A 22,065-nucleotide genomic window follows, 5' to 3' on the forward strand; every position below is an offset into this window, starting at 1 on the left:
AGTTTTACAGTAGGACAGCTTCACAAACAGTATAGGCTACTTTTACAGGACTCTCTACAGTATACGTATACATTACTTATAGGCCTACTTATTAATTGTCCGCATGTGTGCATGCAGCCTACGCATGGTGTGAGTGTGCGTGTGAGTGAGAGAGCACAAGCTGGTAAACTGTTGCTAAATTTAGGCTACAATGACGCTAAGCATTGAAAAACAGATGCTAGTTATGTGGGTAACAGTAACACTCTCTAACAGCGATCAACTTGTCATTTTTTCTGTCAAACAACTTGTGAATTTGTTGTAACATTAAACAGGGGACGACTTACTCTGTGCTCAAAGTGATGTAATGAGCTCCAGCGGATTCCACAGTGTATGTGTGTGCAGTACAACGAAACACTCAGAAGAATCATGTGAACGATTTTCATTGGTCTTACCCAATCTTACCCAGCTACAGAGGTGCTATTTCCTGATTGGCTATTATGGCCCCTTTCTTTATTCCTTATTTTTTTTTTTTATTGGCTGGTAAGTGACAGGCTCTGGTCATGATTAAAGCAGGCACGGATATGCGCTCAGGAATGCCGTTTCCAGCTAGAGCCGCGCTAGAATTTTACTGGGGCACTGGAGACTTTTACTAAGGCACGTGCCCCAGTGAATAAGGTCTAGTGACGCCCCTGCTTTGCTGCTGCCACTTTGGTATTCCAAATGTGATCCCCATCTTAATCCTACTCCATTAACTTATTAAATGGCCCACTACAATGTTACATACACCCATTGTTATGGCATGGCACAGAAGGAGTGGTTATTATATGAATGAATGAACAGTTTATTATTACAGTAAATAGGGTTACACTTCACTTGACAGTATCGACATAAGAGTGACATGACACTGTCATGAACGTGTCATAAACAAGTCATAAACGTTTATGACATAACGCTTCTGTTATTAAGTGACATTCGGTTTTTGTCATAACAAGTTATTGTTTAGGATTAGGGTTAGAGTTAGGGTTCATGTGTCATGACAGTGTCATGTCACTCTTATGTCGATACTGTCAAGTAAAGTGTTACCGTAATTAGTGTATTACAAGTATCAGTTAAACTGAATATAAGGTAGAAGTGGATAAGTACAACTACTTAACAATTGAATAAACCATTTAAATTACTTGTTGACACCGACCATAACAGGAAACTCATCATTTGTCATATTAGTGATGGCCCTATTATTCCATTGGTATAGATGGCCCAATGTTATGGCCAAGGTTTTGTTGGTGCAACTTGGTGCAGTGCCACTGTGTGTCCTGGTCGCTAATCCTCTCCTTCAGCTGATGAGCAAAGCTGCAAACATCAAATGACAAACGTCTCAAGAGAACTAATTCCCTTAACAGTTTAATTAATACAAAAGTACAACAGTGCTTTGTGGGCTACACAGTGAAGGTCTCTGGATTCAAACTGCCTTCCTTGTCCTAAGTGAACAGGAACATTCAACGCTGGTTATTCATCACAACTATGTGATGAAAGCGATTTCTCATTCCGAACCTCAATCCTCAGAGTTCCCAGTCACAGACTGCCAAGCATGCTGTCAGTTCCATAAATCATTCCTAAAGACATTTTACTATCTCCATGGTGACGTGTAAATGCATTGTCACCACTCCCACATCTTACAATAAACACTCATTCCCTTGATGGAGTTCCTCCAAGTCCTATCTCTCCCCGGCCAACTGACCCTATTGTCTTTTCACCCAAAACACAGACTGGAGCTCCGACATTTTAATAATAACAGATGCGTTTACCTTTCCCTACACTCTTCCTGAGCCTCCTGTTCTTCTTGGCAGTGCATACTGGGCTTATAGTGGCACACAGTCAAGTTAGAGCAATGGAATGAGCTTTTCCCTGCAAGCCTACTAGAGAGGGTAGCTCTCAAAGCCTAATAAAGACATGGCCTACTTTTTAAAAAAAAACACACACTTTGAAACCCTGCTGTACGATTAAATCAGAGGAAGAAGAGATTGACATTTAAAATATGAAAGGTGCGAGGTCGAGTGAGGTGGATATGTAATCTGTTCTGTGGAAATGGGAGAGTCTTTTGTTACTTCCACAAAAAAAAAACAAGAACATCTGCTTCGTGAAGTGTTGAGTGACCTTTTATTTTGATGCCTTCTGTCTCTGGAATTTGTAATTTGATGACAGCCTTGTCTAAAGCGTTAATAAGTCTGCACTGTGAGGCACTGGTGTCATTAGGTATGCTTCTTTGCATGGAGGGTGTTTCTAAGGGAGCAATTAAGGAAACCTGTCTTGCCTAGTGCATGAGATGAATCAAACCTGTGAGAAACTGTCCCATATTCACAGCCTGTGGAGGTTATCTGTTGACAGCACATCTGGCATTTCCTAAAATGCATCGCTTTTAGAGTACGGCAACCATTTTGTGGTTTATTTAGAGTCTTGTATGAGGAAAGCGTATTTCTCTCAATTCTTAAACATAATTAAACCAAATCCTAATAGAATCGCTCATCAGTGAATTCTTGTGAATTCTTATGATATTTGTAAAAACTGTCTTATTATTGCATAAGCAGTACCTGCAAGTCATGAGGGCCCACTGTCTATCCAGGGCCTCTCCCCCTAACCAGTCAATTTCCTTATTTTAAGGGATTGTTCTTGTGTGTGCCAAGAGTTCTCTGTGGTGACATCAAGAGGATCATCCCCCTCTGTTTACAGGCAGCTCTCTCGTTAAGCCAACTTCTGTCTCTGTGCGAGTCAGTAAGTTACCTGCTCTGTTCTGCCGTGTGATTGAAGCTAATAATATCAGAAGATCGAGCTAAACATAGAGAGGCAAACTGACATGTCTGGCTCCTCATGAAACCTGCGTGGTATGTGGAAGTGAGTCAGTAGTGACAGATATAACAAACTGGTGGGCATCCAGGAAGACTGGAAGTGTGAATCTAATACTGGATCTCAATGTACCATTTGCAGACCGACACTAGGGCTACTGGAAGGCTGAAATTCCTCATGACGATGAATTACCACGAATCAGAAATAGTTCATGACAAAAATCTGCACAGAAATACAGTTGGAGAGATCTGGGGGTGGGTAATCAGCAGAGACTGCTACACCAAACAACTTAGACAAGATTTGGGAAAGATTCTTAGAAGATTGGAGTCTTTTAACTAATGCCCCCAATTCAAGCTTTACTTAAAAGACTACAATTTTTCAAGAATCTTGTCAAAGTTGTTGGGTGTAAGGAGGCCATAGTGTGATAATGAGTAAGGTTAGAACACTTGTGCAATGCGGAAGACATTAAGAATGCAGTTATGTTGTTATTATGTTATTATTACGTTATGCCAGCATGGATCTCAGTGACTGCCCTGCTGTGTAATTGTTTCACTCAGCACCATAAAGCATTGTCAAACTGCTCTCTGTCATAGCTTTTAACCCATGACTTGTACTGAGCCTGGGAGGTGTCATTGTGAGATTTTTATCATTGTGTGCTCGTTTTAAACGTGTGTTCATTTTGCTAAAATGTGCTTATTTTACTAAATCATGTGCAGGTTTTACTTAAATCATGGGCTCATTTTAATCAAATCATGGCCTTGTTTTAAGGATTTCATTCCCATGTGTTATTCACAGAAACCGACCAGCACAACAGGCCATCATGGGCTACTCTGCTGCACACATAAAAAGTTCCCCTTGATCATTAAGTCAGAAGCGAGTCAATTAAAAACACAAACTAAGTAAGGTAGACAAGCTACAACCTAATATTCATATTCTTATATACATTATAAATGCTGTTTGGCTGTCAGAATGAGAGCACAAAGTGCAACACCAAAGAGATTGGCTACTGCAGTCTTTCTCCTTGAGTCTGTAAAAATCACTGTTATTTGTGTTTTAACTATATTTGACCTCTGATTCAAGACGAAAGTCTAACGTGTGGATTGCCAAACTTTCCAGCTTTACTGAATGGTCTGTTGTGCTGCTTCTCTTAGTTCCTGTAAATAAAATGTGGGAATTCAAAAATTTAAATGAGCACACAATGTATTTAAAATAAGAGCACAATTAGTAAAGCGAGCACACATTTGTTAAATTGAGCACATGATTTCCTAAAACAAGAGCATGATCTAATGAGTGCACGATTTAGTAAAATGAGCAATGACACCTCCCAGGCTTCACAGGGATTGTAAATGCTTTAAATGTCCTGAGAAAGACATGAATCATGATGTTGGCACAAGATTGATTTTGATTGTCTTTGACTGTAACATTTGCTAATGTCACACTGACAATAATGTCTACGTGAGGTGAAACACTCTTTCCTTTTTTTATTTTTGTCCTCAGTGAAAAGACATGACAGAGGAGGCACTATGTCTCAGTATTTCCAACATTGTTGCTATGGGCAACTTCCTCTGTGTCCACCATGGTAGGAGCAGGGACCAGGGAGACTGAGGTGGATTTGAGAGGTCAGCTTTGGTGTCTGACCAGATCTGGCGGCCAAGCTGTGATGGGTTGGGAGTTTTTTTTAAAGCAGAGTTAATGTGAGGCAGTCACAAAATGACTAATATTGGCTGTTTTCAAAGCCTAAATTGTTTTTGTTATTTGTATGAGAGCAATAAAACATTTATTAACGGTAAAATTGTTTTATTTACAGTCCACCAAACACATCCACTTGCGGACCTTTTGATGGGTGGACAGAGTGTTCATGGCTCAAATTGTTACTCTTCATATGATTAATATTCATATAAACAAAAAAACGTCAGAAAGTGTCAGGATGCATTTATAATCAGCCTAGAATTTATTTTTGTTTTTCAGACATTAACCTCCTCCAAGCCTAGTAATTGAAATGATACAAATTCTTGTTTGGGCAGCGAGCCACACGTGTACAACAACAAATAGTCTGCCACCACCACTGCTGCCAGAGACAACTCTCCACGGGCTGACCAATGCAGACTGGAGCCTTGTCACACGATTGGACGATCTTTGCCCCCGCTTTACCTGCTTTAGCTGAGCTGATGCAATGGCATCGCAATAGCTCTTACCACCTCAGTCAGTCGAGCTTACAGCATCTCCCTCAGTGTGATCAACAAAGGAATCAAACCAAGCCAGCCAGGCAAGGAGGCAGGCTAAAGATGTCTCTCCTCTAATTGTTCCCCTTCTTCTGTCTTCATAACACCCTTTTAGATCGGCTTCTTTATGCCAGCCATTCTTACCCTGCATCCGTGCAGCCTCCTGGATACCCCATTCTGGTAACTGCTTCATGCTGCCTTAGCCAGTGTTCTTTATCACAGCATCCACACATCTCTACTAATCCCTACTGCAGGCGCTTACAAAAGGGAAGAAAACACACACACACACGCACGCACGCACGCACACACACACACACTAGAGTTATTACACCCACACTTCACAGTCTTCCATCAGAGCAGACCACCCTTACCCGCCACTCTGTTTTAATTTTTTTTTACTCTCGTTTGCATAAAATGGATAAAGGTAAGGTTCTTAAATCAGCATTCTCTTGAGCTTTGAGTCTATGTTTTTAACCCCATAGATAACGTATTATGAGTGAGAAGTCTGCTTTCCAGTAAGGCTGCTCTCAGAGTGTCCTGTTTTCTCAATTCAGTCAACATTTGGCAGAACCGGAGCATTTGCTCTTTGTTTGTTTATTTGTCATTATGCCAATATGTCATTTACTTCATAGAAATCTCTTATGCCCACATACTGAATTATTTTAGTGATTGTAGGTAACCTATTTTTTTGAACTTGTAGTTAGAGTGTGCAGTCTTATGAACATCTGATCAGTAAAGTAGATCCCAACAATGTCATTACCAGACGCCTGCTCTGTTTATTCATCTGTCTCATTCTTCCTTACAGTACTTCTTGTTTCCTTTTAAAATCACCAGGAAAAATGGAAGGCCTATGTTCTTAACCAATTGAGATTCATCAGATCTCTGCTTGGTGATAGTATTTTTAGTAATGTCAGACACATTGTTCTGTTTGGTTTGTTTGTCACAGTCAGTGAGCCAGAGTTAGGATTATGTGTTACGCAGTCAACCTGGCCTCCACTCTCCGTGCTGAACGCTTCACTTAAAAGAACATTGCAATAGGAAGTACTCCCAGAGTTATTTCTGTCCCAAAGTACTGTTTTCTGTTTGCATCAGAGTCAGATTTGATTTCAGCGATGGAGACTTAGTCCCAGCATGCTCTGGGTGTTTCATCATGACAAAGGATTCTCTTTGACCTCATTAAGAAGTCACAAATGATCAAGATCACGTTGTGCACCTATTGTATCACACCCATTATCACATTATTCCCCCTGCAACCTGGCCAAACACCTCACAGGGGAGATGGTGTCATGTTCGGTCTATTACATTTCTAAGGAGCTTCAGGAACAGTGCTGCTTTTGATACGTGTGAAACATGTGTGTTTTTATTTTCATCTTGTGCAATAGATCTCTCTGACTAAACCCCAAAAAGGTGGCACTGCATTTTAACAGGGAGGGAGGTACACCATGTCTATTATTTCTTTTCAATGTACCAATTCATGCACATTCTCTTTATCCTATGAGTTGTTTTATGAGACAGCTCTTCTTTAAGACAGTAAATGCATTATTGTGCATGTGCATATTGTGAATGCTGACTGACGAAGGCCATCAGGCCGAAACGTTTGTCAATTAACCCCTGTGCTAAAATGGATTAAAAGCAAGAAAAGATTTTTGGAGTGCGACCATTTGTTATTTCATATTGTGAATGCTCCCATAATGCACTTGCATAAAAGACCCAGCTCTCTCAATTCTACTTACTCAACTTGTTTGTTCTGATGATCTGAAGTGTGGTTGGTTTCATTATGAATTGAATTGTCACTCAAACAGGCTAATAAATCAAACGGTTCAATTCAACTTAATTAAATATCATGGCCATTTTGCTACCTGCAAACGCTGCAATTTTCATTTAAATCATTGTTATATTCTAGCATACCTAATATAAGCTTGTAACTACTATTTAAAAAAAATCTAATGCAAAGTAGGACCAACCATTCATTCCCTGTTATTTATTCCATAATTGGAGGGACAATGAGAATTTGTGTGTGTGTGTGTGTGTGTGTGTGTGTGTGTGTGCATATATATATATATATATATATGAGGGGCCGTGCAAGACATTATTCTTCATACTGCCTCTCTCACATATATACATTCTCCTTTCACATACATACATTCTTTGTGTTCTCACATACATACATTCTCCTCCCACGTACATACATTCTCCTTTCACATACATACATTCTTTGTGTTCTCACATACATACATTCTCCTCCCACGTACATACATTCTCCTTTCACATACATACATTCTTTGCCCTCACATACATACATTATCCTTTCACATACATACATTCTTTGCCCTCACATACATACATTATCCTCTCACATACATACATACATTCTCCTCTCACACACATACATTCTACTTTCACATACATACATTAGAAGCTAACCAGGAAGTGACATTAATATTGAAGGAAGTGACATATCAGGAAATACTTTGCAGGACATTATTCCTATTGTTCCTACTTTTCCTAATTTGTTGCTCAGTATGATGTTATTCAAAGCCTTCAGGTGTACTTTTCAAGTGCTGTTTTTGTGGAGTTGTATTTTGTTGGTATGTGCCAATGAAGATGACATTAGGCATTTTTTTGGTGATGTTTTACGATGTGCTGAGGACATACAAAGGGGAGGTGTGGATTCTTTTGTGCATGAGAGGTTGTATGGGTAACTCTCTGATCACATGCACACTTTATCTGGATTGTTGTCATAGGGGGGCCTGGGGGCATACTTCCCTGGAAGACTTTTTTTTTTTTTTAAATGACCCTTTATATTATGGGCGGCCTATACGACTAGGGCGGAGAACGTATGGAGGAGAAGCAACTTCACACAGTCTTAGGCTTCAGGGCCCCCTGAGCTCTTGGGCCCAGTAGGCCCATTCAATAATCCATCCCTGGATATAGACCTGTGGTATGACTCCATTTGTCTCCAAAATGTATATTTTAAAAGAAAATACTTTGATAACCTCTATATTACACTGAATGCTTACCCATAGGTTTGGACCTAGCCCAATCATATTTTGTATTTTGATTTTATTATTCTGGCGGCTAATCACACAATTTTAAGGTTGTTTGAAAGGGATGGGATTCAATATAGGCTACTAAGACAGGTCCCTCTTCTGTCTGACTCACCTTAAGTTACCCTATGCATTACAGGCTGGTTTCTGACAGAAATTACGTTTTGTGTTAAAATGTAGAAATACAGCCTTTATTTGGTGAATGGAGGTGGAAATTCCTTTCTTTGGTTAATGTCCGCGATTCACATTAACTGTAGGCTATCACCGCCATTGTAAAAGTTTTTTCAACTTTTGTGCCGTCGCCACATTTGAGTGCTACATTTTGCCTGCATGGATGCGCGATTGAGTGCGCATCTAAATGTAACATGCAAGATGCAACAGCCATTTCTTAGAGGCTTATAAACCGCTTATAAATTTCTGACATTACTACTATATGAATGCATTATTTATGTTGTAAGACATGTGAAAGAAATGAATGACACAGGCACGCACAAATTCAAATAAAAGGACACTACGTTTCACTTTCGCTATCATTGCGAGAAAATAGGTTAAAATATGGAAAATGCTTCAAAGTTACCTTTGAGTCTGATCAGCTTCAAAAATGAATGGGGTACACCTGTGAGAATTGTACCGGTGTTACATGGCAACTGGCTCCTGTGTTAACTGGCTGCGTTGATGACGTTTCATGATTGATGACGAGTCTTTGACAGATGTGGCCGCTTGCAGATTTGTCACTTTCTGATATACTAGAGACGCACACACATATGCATGACATGTTTAAAAGTCAAAATTGTATGTAGTACTACATGCACTGGACCATTAATATGCCACCCAAAAAACAAACACCTAAATAGCATAAATTAACTTCACCGTGGGTATCGAAACACGAATAAATTGACCTGTTTACTTGGTAATCAGACGTCTATCAACTTGCACCACGAGCCAGCTGACGGCACGCAGAAATTGACTTCAGTTGTATGATTAAAAAAAGTCAGCTAACATTATGATAATTGTAACAAGTTAACATAGCTGTTCATGTTATCTGGCTACCATGTTATCATGCTACCGTTGCCCAAGCCATTTAGTAGGCCTTCAAAGTATCAAGGTTAAGTTTTACAAACGTTTCACTGAGGTTAGGCTGTGGCCGCCCCTACCTGAAGTGTCTGTAGAGCAAATAAATCAGCAAATAAATCAAATAAAAATGTGTATCCTTGTGTTGTGTAGCCTATCCTTTTGTCCAGCCTATTCTTTTAAGAATTCAGTTCATGAAACACAGGCATTGAAACCCACACTGCAATGGGCAGGAGAAGTCTATAACGTGTCCATATATTGCACAAAATTTGCGCACAGGGAGAGTCAAAACTCTAAGGGTTATAGGCTATTAACGTTAATGTTGCTGACATGTAAACATGGGTTTGATATTTTATTTCCCAATTCACACGTTCATGCTTCACAGAGAGCCTGACCAGCAGTCAGTGAAATGTTTGAAAACTTAACCATGATACTTTGAAGACCTATTGGCTTGGGCAACTGCTGTAGCAAGACAACACCATCAGCCATGCATGTTAACTTGCTACAATCATCAGCTGACTTCTTCAAATTGTATAGACTAAGTCAAATAAATTTCATGATGACTTATCAGCTGGTTCGTGGCGCAAGTACGTAGATGTTATCATGTAGCTTAAGTGGTTTCATTTAGGAAGCAGGTTCGATACCCACGAGTTATTATTAGGCTATTTGTATTTATGTTTTTGGTGGCATATTCATGGTCCAGTGCATGTAGCGTACTACAGACAATTTTGACATTTAAATATGTTATGCATATTTGTATTTGTTCGTCTCCAGTTTCCATCAGAAAGTGACAAATCTGCAAGCGGCCACATCTGTCAAAGAAACGTCATCACTCGTGAAACGTCACCAACGCAGCCAGTTAACATGGGTGCCAGTTGCCATGTAACACCGGTATCTTTTGCGATATTGTTGACAGCCTGCACCGCAGTAGGGTGCAGGAAGCTTTTGATAGCGCACGCCTCAAACGATAAACGCAAAACCTCCAGGACAGACCACTCACAGTGTACTCTCTGAAACCATGAATAGGTCACTAATTTGTGTGTTATTTACGTTTGGTTGCATTTCAGATGGCGGGACTTGTTGGTTTCCTGTAGTAGCCTATAGCGTTTTTTTCTTTATTTTTTTGTATGTCCGAATATTGGGGGGGGGGGGGGGGGGGGGACATTTTGGTCACATCTGAATATTGGGGGGGACACGTCCCCCCCAAAGTCTATGGTGACTACGGCCATGGAGGGTAGTCAGAACACATCGGGCCTTTTCAGCCAATCACGTCGTGCTAAATGGCTGGCCATCCGTTTCCACTATACTACTTCCTTTTCCACTATACTTTCTCACACACATACATACATTCTTCTCACACATACATACATTCTTCTCTCATATGCATATATTCTCTTTAGAGTTAAAACTATGAATGTATATGAAAGGAAAATATGTGTATGTGAAATGTGTAAAATATGTGTATATGTAAGAGTGCAAATACATGTATTTGAGAGGATAATGTATGCATGTGAGAGTAATATATATATATATATATATATATATGTGAGAGGTGTAAAATGTAAGTATGTAAGAGTAAAAATACATGTGAGAGGAGAATGTATATATGTGAGAGTAAAACATATCAATGTGAAAGGTGTAGAATACATGTATGTGAGAGGAGAATGTATGTATGCGAGAATTAGAATACATGTATGTGAAAGGAGAACGTATGTATGTGAGAATGAGAATACATGTATGTGAGAGGAGAACGTATGTATGTGAGAGGAGAATGTATGTATGTGAGAGGGCCAGAATGAATAATGTCTTGCACGGCCCCTCATATATATAACATGAGTTTGCAAAAAAAAAAAAAAAAAAAATATATATATATATATATTTTTTTTTTTTTTTTGCAAACTCATGTTTTAAATTCACAAGTTCTGCGGTCAATTATCAGGTCTTGCACACACTCTCCAGCTTCTCTCTGAAGTGCCAGAGCTGGGAGGGGAAAGCAATTTTTTCACCGTGATTATTCCCACAAAGTACTCAGGGAACTAGTGTGTGGAACTTGAGTGGCCTGTTATCAGAGCTCACTCAGTTCTGTAGTTGGGGCGGGAGGGGGGGTATTTCACTGAGTCACCAACCAAGTGGAGAGCTGCACTTTGCTGATATTCCTGAGCCTCACTTCCTCTTCATCTCTAGGCTCAGCAGAAATGAATACCGGGTCACGCTGGGGCAACATGTGAAAATTTAGTCTCCCCATCCCTCTCTCCTTCATGCAGCTGAGGATTTTTACAGGGAAACCAAGTCCACTGTCCACGGAGGTAACATAGCCGCGTTTCTAGTAGCTGACCTCATGTGGACCTGATCTGAAAGGAGGGCCTTCTGCCAGCCTAAGCCGACAGTGATTAGATGTGAATGGAATCCCATGAAAGATGTTATTATACAGTTAGTCTTGTCTCCACAACTTCAAAGTGCACTCATTCTATGGAATTACAGTTATGTGCACACAAACGCGCGCGCACACACACACACACACACATACACACACACACACACACACACTTCAGTCAACCTCAACCTCTTAAATGTCAGCATTCGCAATAACTTTGAGTGCTGTCACAATTGCAGCCACAAAAAGTAAAAAAAAGCTAAACTATGGAGCCTGGGACGTGTCATTGTAGAAAAGAAATTGTATATCAAGAGAATGTCTGCTCATTTTACTAAATTGTGAGGTATAAACATTGTATTGCATTGCATTGTGAGTATATACATAGTGCACTCGTTTTACTAAATAGTGCACTCATCTTAGTAAATAGTGCGGCCATTTTACTAAATTGTGCACTCATTTAGAAAAAATTGAAATGAGAGCATGATTTAGTAAAATGAGCACACATTATCTTGATAATCACACACACACAATCTTGCAATGACACCTCTGGGGTTCCGTAATCAACAGTAATGGTGGAAGATTTTTTTTGTCTTCTTATGTATGGAGAACCTGTGACCTCTACATCTTTATTACGACAAACCACCTTAGTGGATACTCTGTCATGCACCTGTGAAGGTTTAGGTAGAAGGTCAGTCAGTATGAATGCACAATAGTGTCCTTGAGAAAGTTGAGGTGGTTTGAGGACTCATCAGTGTAGGTTCTGGTGATGAATGGACAGTGTGTGTGAATCTTTTTGTGCAGGAAATTAAATGTCATTCAGGTCTTTGTGTTCACCTTCATTGATCTATAACTTGGACTTCTGCTGCTGAATGTCCTAGTCCTACTGATAAATAAGAACCACTCTCTGATAGATACATAGATAGATAGATAGATAGATAGATACTTCATTGATCACCAAGAGGAAATTCAAGGTCTCTGTTGTGTAGGTCACCTACTAAGATTATGGCTTTTACCCCCTTTCCATAGAAGTAACTTTTTAGTAGCGCTAGACTCAGTATCCATAGAGAATCATAAACACATTCATAAATTGTTATAAAATATTGAATAAGTCTCATTATGATTGACGAAACACTACACAACCGTTGATGTTGATGATGAATGTAATTATGTTGTAAGGGCTTACTGCATGAAGTATCACAGTGCATATTATGAAGCTTCTTTAAAATCTTGATAATGGCAGTGACTAAATTAATGATGATATCATATTACAGAGGTGTAAGTAAGGGATAATTTATAGAACGCCGGTAATTATTGGGAAAATTATTGCGAAAATTATTGCGAACCAGACCCCGACGCGCAGCGGAGGAAGCTTCAGGGCGGATCAAGACCCCTCCGCTGCGTGTCGGGGTCTGGTTCGCCCTTTCAGGACTTATTTTCCCAATAATGACTGGCGTTCTATACATTATCCCTTACTTATACTGAACTGCGACACTCCAAGCTCCAGGCTTGCTTTTTTAAGTACAGTCACGACTATGTGTGCATAAATAGTTATATAGACATATGTTGAACCTTGTGGCCTTTATGAATGCTTTATAACCCTTCATGAACATGTTTAGATGCTGGGTTCATATAGAAATTGTTACCAACTCTTTTCTTGAAGTGCGATAGCCTCCAGTGTCTCCCTGAGTACTTGAGAGCCCTTTATGAATTGTTTATGGCACAGTGGCCAAAGGCAATGGGTTCACCATAACAATATACTCATGCTTCCTGTGTCTCTTTCAGGTATATCTTCACTGGATCCTCCTACGTGTGGCCACAGCTGTCTAAAGCAGGTGCAGGAAGTGAATGGTATGGTGCACATTCATTACGTACGTGAGAATGTGTGAACGCCAGTTTGGGCTCGGAGAAAGGCTGTCACTGGTGTGTGGGAGTCTGATGTATAGGAGGTCATCTGTCATGGATATGCATTGGATTGGATTGTCCCAGAGCTCTCATTACCTGTGCATGCTGTGCCACCGGAATGGTTTTGGTGGCTTGTTTTACAGGCCATTTGTCACAGTGACATCTGTTGTAAATATAGACGTTACAGAGATGATAGAGAAAAGTGCGGATCAGCCTAGGAGTGGTAGATATGGGACAGGAACCTTCAAAACAATTCATAAATATTGTTCAATCTTAATTCCCAGGAAAAGAAACATTCAGGGGAATAAAAAAAAAAGATATACAAAAACAGCAGGGATTAAGTTAGCTTATTGCAGTATTGGATATAGATTGATGATTATTCATTGATGTTGAGCATGCAAAATGATGTAAGAAACATGTTAATGAGAGTAAATCTGAAAGCCAAGCATCTATAAACACATCAGGTAACAAGAAACTAGAAACCCAACCAAAGATATATAATTGGTTTTGTGATTACTAAAATTAAATATGATTAATATACTCTACTTCTATGCCAATTCTCTGTCAAGGTTTAATCCCTTAATACACTTTCTAATCTTACCACCATAACAGTTGATAGATGACAAGTTGTTTACCAAGTGGTTTGAAAATAGAGTTACATTTGTGTGCGAAATAAATGACAGCAATTTTCCCCAACGTGCGGTGCGTGGACCTGTATTTAAGGCTTATTTTCTCCCAGGCTTACGCACGCAAACATATATTTAAACAGACACGCAGGCAGGGAGGGAGCGAGCAAGAGAGATGGAAGGAGAGAGAGAGGAGAGAGAGAGATGGAGGGAGAGAGAGAGGGAAGGAGGGAGATGGAGGTGTAAAGATGAAGACGGATATCAGGGAAGATTAGAGAAAAGTAAACACAGACCCCCCCCCCGCCTCCACCGCTGGTAGTTAATTACCACCATGTGTGAACAGGCCTCTCGTGAGTTACAGAAAATACTGGATCACAAGAAGGGGGGGTTGGGGGGGGGGGGACTAGCCTGTGTGTGGCTGCTTACAAATGCCATCTCTCTGTTGACATTCATCATCCATTAAAGCAGGACTTATCGCTTCGGCATCAAATGAAGGCATGTGAGGAAATAATTTGCCCCTATTTGTCACATGCCTAGCTCTGTATGTGTGTTTTTTTTAACTTCCTCCCGGAGATAACACCTAGGCTGGATAAGGCTCAGAGGCGTGAGCTCCTGACAAGGTAGGAATGGGAACAGTGAAGGTCAGTGCAGCTTTTACTGATCAAGGCGAGGCGTTACAATGGGAGACTGCCTGCCGGAGATGTCACAGAGCCAGCAGTATATTTCTGAATGACAGCCTCCCCTTCTGTTGGCTGCTTGTGCTTGCTGCTGAAGTGTTGTGAGGGGAAACGAATGAAAAAAAAAACTTTAAGTGTGATTAGTCCAGACATTAGCGATTTAAGTTTTTAATATTAAGTCTCTACAGTACAATAGTTCATGACATGTATGTAAAATATGTTTTGACCAACAATGTATTGTAGTCATACTGGTGTACATCGTGTCAAATACAGATTTGGTATAAAGCATTAGTGGCTGACAGCATGTCTTAGATGACATGTCTTGGCGCCTAATTTTACGTCAAACAAATGTTAATGAGATGGCAGACAGTCCTTGATGTCCTTCTTGACTGCTCAGGAGCAGGGGCTGTGCGGTCACACTGACTGTTTCTTACAGTCATCGTTAAGAAAAGGGATGGTGGACAAAATAAAATATCCAGGACATTGGATTCAAACAGCAAACTGCTGAGTGATTGAATTTAGCCTTTGTGGAGCAGTAAATTCAATCCAAACATCCTCAGGGGAGCATTTGGGCACCTGTGAGGTGGAGGGGAGGGGATAGGGGTGAAGGATAAGGAGTCGCCTGTGATATAAACACACTGTGCCCCAAGATGCAACATTACTGATTACATTCAACAGGTGTGTGTGTGTGTGTGTGTGTGTGTGTGTGTGTGTGTGTGTGTGTGTGTGTGTGTGCGTGCGTGTGTGCATGTGTGTTGGTGTATGTGCGTGTGTGGGTGGATGTGTGGATTTGTGCATGTCTGAAAGCTGACCCCCCTCCACTCCGAACCCCAGATGACCGCATGACCAAATGACCGTAACGTCTATCCAGACACAAGAGCCACTTACCTGCAGGCCTTTCTGTCAGTGGTCTACTGCAGATGCCAGATGCCTCTGAGGGTCAGTCAGCCTGTCCCCCGAAATAGACCTCTGAAAGTCCTTATGCAACTCCCTCAAGTGGACCAAGTGTGCCCTCCTTTAACCGCAGTGTCCTAAGGTCATTGTTTAGACATTTCATTTAGCACGGTGGAGAGATTACTTTAAGCCATTTTCATGATGATTTAAAGTGTAAATATTAGCTTAGGTTCTTGCAGAAAAGCCTTCACTTTCTCCAAGAGCCCTTTTAACATACTCTTTTAATCGTGTTTATCTTTGCTTTAGAACATGACGATAAATGTGTCTTGGACACAGAGAAGAGTGATTATGCTTGCATAACAAAAGGACATGTCAGCATGATTTCAGTTAGTATAATAAGTAATTAGTGAAATAAGTATAATAAATAATAAGTGAAATAAGTAACACTGATCATGCAGACAACCCTCACGACACACACACATACACACACACACACACACACACACACACACAGAATTCCTCCCTCCCTAAGCATTTGTCGTAAGTCACAAAATCACTATGGAGGCCCAATAGCTCAAATACCTTTCTGTCTCCTTTCCATTAGCATGCATTACCACCTTGCCACTTAGCGTTTCATTTAAAGTAGCGTTTTGAAATAAACAATTAAAGACCAGCCCAACCCACCTCCTGAAAGATGTTTCTAAAAATCTGTCTGCAACCAACCTGCAAAAGGAAAAGAGGGAATGAAAGACCAGCCCAACCCACCTCCTAAAAAATGTTTCTAAAAAGGAAAGAAGGAATGAAAGTAAAAAGCAGAAAGATGACAGGCAGGTCTCTGAAGACTGCTCATGCCCCCTCACTTTTAAGTGCTTGTGTACCCCTTGCAATGGAGTTGCACATAGATTGCAAGGGTATTGCACAAGGGATTACCAAATAGGACCATGTACGGTCGTAGCCATATAAATACTGTATATAAACTGTCCATTTGTGGTAAGCATTCCAAAGACTGCACTCAATTTATTAATTTATCTGAAGTACACGTGCTTAGTAAATAATGAAACCCTCATATACATTCATAATGTTGCTCTGCTATACAACCTCAGCTCCAAGGACCTGACCGCAGCCTCAGAGCAGAGGACAAGGGGACATCCTCTCCCCTACTTCCGCTAATTGGCTGTAATTAGGACAAAGGTTGTTGCCATGCCATTGTGGCATTTTAGGAGCAGGAGTGGGCACGTACACAGGCAGTGGACATTTTTCATACCGCGCTGGCACTTCTAATGAGGATGGATGGCCCTGTGCAGCAGATGGATGCGGCTAGGAGGGTCGAGCTGGGGGGGTGGTGGTATGAGGGAAGTCAGCGGAGGTGGCGTGTTTGTATTTTTAGAGGCGTGCCGCCATTCTGTGCCAGATGGGGGGAAATCACTCCGACACTGCATGTATTTATAACACTCATGAATTATTTCCCAGAGCACCTGTAGAGAGAGGCGGGCAAAGATGTTCATCCTGGTTTGAAAATAGGACGACCTCGCATCTGAACCACCCTTTTTCATGCGGGGACATTTTCTGGTGCAAACCTAAGGGAGGACTGGCTCTGTATCCTTTTAACTGTTTCACTGCACAGCATTGACAGGGCCAGTTGATGACATTATGAAATTACATCTGGGGCAAACACACACACAAACACACACAGACATCCAGACATCCACATTTCATCCACACATAAACACACTACACACATTCCCATACACACTCTTCACACAGATTTATTCTTGATCCTTCTGTGTCTGGTTGTATCAGGTTTATGTCTGTCTGAATAATTTTAGCCTGTGTATTCACGCTTCTGAAAACTCCCACACAGCTTCCTAATATAAGATAAGAGGGATATGTTAACCAATATGTGTGTGTACTGTATGTGTCCTGTCCAAACTTGTTAACAGCACTGTATAACCTTAATGTTAAATATAGTTATTAACATTTACTTAAACTTACAGTAACAACAACACTGTATCCATAAAACAGATTTTACTGAATACACAAATAATGTGAATTTGTTGTATGGATATAAAATCTCCATGGATATACAATAAATATGATATGGAATGGATATTAATAAATATGTATTATGCCATATGAATAAATATGGCTTATGTCTCTCTTTTTCTGGAAATGAGCCCTCTGTGTTGGAGACATGTAATGGGATCAACGACAACTGATCAACTGCAGAAAAAAAAACCCACTAGCTATTGTCACTTTTGTCATGTTATGAAATTCTTTTCTGTATAATGAGAACACCGCACAAAAAGGGGAAGCTATCCAGGCCTGTTTTCTGCAGCTGAGCCATGGTTATTTATGGATATATTCACAATGCACTGAATCGCAAATAAATACTATAAAAAAAGCTTGATCACTATACAGCCACAGAGAGGGTAGCTTGATACTCACCCAACAGGTTGTTATGAGAGTGAGCATGTGTGTGTGTGTGTGTGTGTGTGTGTGTGTGTGTGTGTGTGTGTGTGTGTGTGTGTGTGTGTTGTGCGGTTTGTGTGTGTATGTGCTACGGAGAAACCTGATGCATGTATTTTGTATATGTATATATGTCTGTACATGTGTGTTAGTGTTGTGAGTGGATCATTTTCCGCTTGTTATGTAACTCTGGTGCAATGTGCCTCTGAGCGATTTAATAGGCCACAGCTGAGGACACAGGGTCTTGAGTATGCATGTCTGACGTGAGACAGAGTGTGTGTGTGTGTGTGTGTGTGTGTCTGTCTGTGTGTGAGTGAGTGAGTGTGCGAGTGTGTGAGTGAGTGAGTGTGCACACAAATGTGTGTGTGTCTGTCTGTGGTATGTGTTACATATGAGTAAATGTATGCAATGCATGCAGAGAAGTACCATGGGTGAAAAACATCGTTCACCCAAAATAAAAGCACACACAATTCCTGAGTTTTTCTGCAACAAAAGTGCCACAGTGACCCATTTTGTACAGTTGATGTTTTGTAGTTTTGGTAGGGGGTCGGGGTTGTTCTGACTCTTATTCTGGTTCACAGTTTCCAGGGTTTATCTTGAGGCTTGTCTTTACACAGCTGTGGCCTGGGATAAAAGGACAGAAAGTGGGTGAACCACTGTTGAACTGATAAACAAAAACATCACCCTCTCAATATGATAGGGTCCCTTGTAATAACAAGCCCCTGAAAAAGTTGTGTAACTTTGTAGTGCCCCAGCAGAGTTTTGAACCTATTTAAAAATAACTGCCTTTATAGGCCATGACAACTTCAGTCTTGCCAATGTCCTTAGTGACTCAGAAAAAGACTGGTCTAACTAATATTCTCAAAGAAAGGCATTCCTGAAAAAAAAAATGCACAAACAGGTAAGTATGTGCATTCACTAAATGTTTTTAGCTTCAGTCAAATACTACATATGTGAGATTTATTATCATTTTATATCCAAATGTTGGACTTTTGTACATACATGCTAATCTAACACACACACACTAACAGCAGTTATCTTCCATCATAATTGCAAATAAGGACGTGCGTGGAGGATCAGGTCAAGGCAAAGAAATTCAATTTGATGTTTCCACCACTACACATCACTACAGCTACACTTAAAACTGGAACGACTCGGTAACATTTCTGTCAGATCTAGAACACGAGGGTGAGGATGTGCATTGAGGACACGTTGGCTTCTTCAAAAGCACCAGCACATTTAGTTTACTCATGCAGTAGACTCCACCACAGAGAAACTCCATTCCCTTCTACCTTCCCTGCTCTTTTACAGTGGTTAATCTAAATATTTCATCATCTCCCCCTCTTCTCCTCCCCCCCCCTTCTGCTTGTTCCCATCATTGCCGTGTGCACTTGCGTGGTGCAACAATAAACGTGCGCTCAGTTGAGCAGTGCCGACTTTCAGTAATATTTTAATTTCACCTGATTGCATCACTCCTGTAGAAATGCAGTTCTCCACTAATGAAAATTGTCACTGCTTGCCGTTTATGCAGCTTTTACACATGATACGTGTCTGTGAGAGGGCGGAGATGTGTGTGTGTGTGTGTGTGTGTGTGTGTGTGTGTGTGTGTGTGTGTGTGTGTGTGTGTGTGTGTGTGTGCGCGCGCATTACTGTCTGTCTGTCTGTCTGTCTGTCTGTCTGTCTGTCTGTCTGTCTGCCAGTGTGTCTGAGAGTAATGTGTCTGTATAGCATACAGTATGTAATGGTGCATGCTTTGTTTTGTTTTGCATGCAAGGGTGCATTTGTAGGTGCACAGATCTTTGTTTACAACAGGATATGCTTCGGTTCTCCGTGTGATTAGAGGATGCAATGAAAATGAAAAGAGCTGTCAAAAAGTTAGATGCTTAATTGCTGAATGAGCATAAATGTGGATTTTTCTGGGGCTCAATGACAGCTGTAATACACCTTATGGTGATTACCTCTGCATGGATACGTTGTTTTTACAGTGTGTTTTTGTCTTTGTGAGGGGGAGAGAGTTTTGTGTTTGTGTATCTGTTTTGGTAAGTAAGTTTGTGGGACTGTGTATATATGAATGCATCTGTGTGTGTGTGTGTGTGTGTGTCCGTGTGTCCGTGTGTGTGTGTGCCAGTGTATGTGCGTGCGGGCACTCTACCTTACCACAAGCTTACTAATGTTTTCTGCTGCGGTTGTTGAACCAACAGGAGCCCTGCCTTTAAAAAAAAAAAAAAAAAAAAGAAGATGAAATCTCACATAATTCACCAGAGGGGAAGTTCTCTCTGGGTGTGCAGCAGCCTTGGGGCCAGCGTTAAACATAGATGCAGGCAGAGCGAGAACGCCACTGATCTGAAACCCCCAACCCCACGCCCACCCCCTACTCACACACAAGCCTCTCAGAAAACAGGCTGAGCTGGTAGACTGCCATCCATCATGGGTCACCTGGGGGTGAACCACCCGGGAACCAAAACCTGCGACAGCAGCGTAGGTCCGACCGGAAAAACAAGTAGGCAACGGTTTCCCTCGAAGCGCATTCGGTGCCTCTGCGAATGACTCATGGGTGTCTTCTGGGTGCGAGTAGAGATCATAACATATCCGAGAAAAAGCTGAGCCAAGTCATGCTCGCACTGTCGTCTGTTTTTTCAAATGGAGTCCTCTGGTGCAACCAATAGCTGAGTTTCATTGAAGCTGGAGTCAGGATAAGTCATCTGTTTCCCCAGTGGACATTTTCTGGAAACAGGATGATGTTCCTGAGGTGGACACAGGTGTGTTGAGTGTGTCAGTGCTAATTAATAGTGCCAGCTTGTTCCTATTTCTAGCACAGTTTACGTGGAAGTAGATTCAACTCAAGCTCAGACAGATTCAACAGGGTGCAAGATGCGGGAGGGATAAATAGAGGCTGTTACATTAAATGAAATGGTTGTATTCTCACATCCTTTTTTAAAAACTCTGACCTTGCAGTCATACTCGTCTCATCAGAGATTAACATTTCTACAAAGCATGCATTCTCACATTCCTTTCTTCCTTCTGCTTTCTTAACAAAAGTGTCTCAGAGCGCCTGATACATTCATTGTTAGTGTGTGTCTGTGTGTGCGTGTCTTTGTGTATCTGTGTGTGTGTGCGCATGCACTTGCATTTGCATTAGCATGTTCGCTAATGCCGTGTAATAGACACCATCCCCAGCCAAGGGTGTATCAGTTAGCATCTCGCCCACGGCTCCCGCGGCGCGCTCGCAAAAAAGGTGTAAGCCTCACACTCCCCATGAAAGTGATACTCTGGAGCCTGGCCCTTATTCAGCGTCTTGTTCGTGTGCACAGTGAATGGAGCCCCTTTTGGGAGCACTGGACACTAGCCTGGCTAACGTCATACCCTCATCTCAAATGAGACGGGGTCTGGGAACTAGGCATTCATTTTCTCGTATTTGAAACGTGGTTTACGAATGCCCAGAGCCGTTTATTGGGCGCTACGAATGTCTATCAAATGCGTCTGTACGTGGCTCATAACGGTTACGGTGTGTCGTCATCGTCTTACTGCCCTCCCTCCGTTCTGTGATTGGTCCCCTAACTGAGGCGAAAATTTGCTCCATGGTATCCAGGCAGTGTGAATTAAATCGCGCGCACAAGGCAGCATGGGAAAACCCAGGCTAACTGGACACTGGGAGCACACAAGTATTGTCCCCCCACCTCTAGGGCCTCTCCAGCAATCTACTGTAATACACTCCTGCGCCGTGAATGGCTCGTTTGTGTGCATGCGGCATGTATTTTACACATTCAACCTACACAGGATTGTGGAAGGTATTGCCAAGTCACTGCTAACACAGTTTCACTTTTGTGTCCAGTAAACAAGTTTAGCAAAGCTGAAAAAAAAAAACACTTTTGCTCATACTGCTTTTATTGTCGCTTTCAACCCTGGTACTTTTCACAGCTTTACTTGTGACCTCTGAACGCTGAAAATTCTGCTGACTGTGTAATA

At 41.2% G+C, this 22,065-nt stretch overlaps 1 long non-coding RNA gene across 1 annotated transcript; it reads right to left on the reverse strand.

Annotated features, from left to right (window-relative positions):
- Window positions 1–76: 76 nt before the first annotated feature.
- On the reverse strand, window positions 77–21,555 carry LOC121677792. The gene is made up of 3 exons (XR_006021094.1): window positions 21,443–21,555; window positions 4,972–4,974; window positions 77–87 (listed from the first exon to the last, which is right to left on the reverse strand). It is a non-coding gene; the product is annotated as an uncharacterized LOC121677792 (long non-coding RNA).
- Window positions 21,556–22,065: the final 510 nt, after the last annotated feature.

The sequence above is a fragment of the Alosa sapidissima genome, chromosome 12 (assembly GCF_018492685.1).
Source record: "Alosa sapidissima isolate fAloSap1 chromosome 12, fAloSap1.pri, whole genome shotgun sequence".
Classification (NCBI taxonomy): domain Eukaryota; kingdom Metazoa; phylum Chordata; class Actinopteri; order Clupeiformes; family Clupeidae; genus Alosa; species Alosa sapidissima.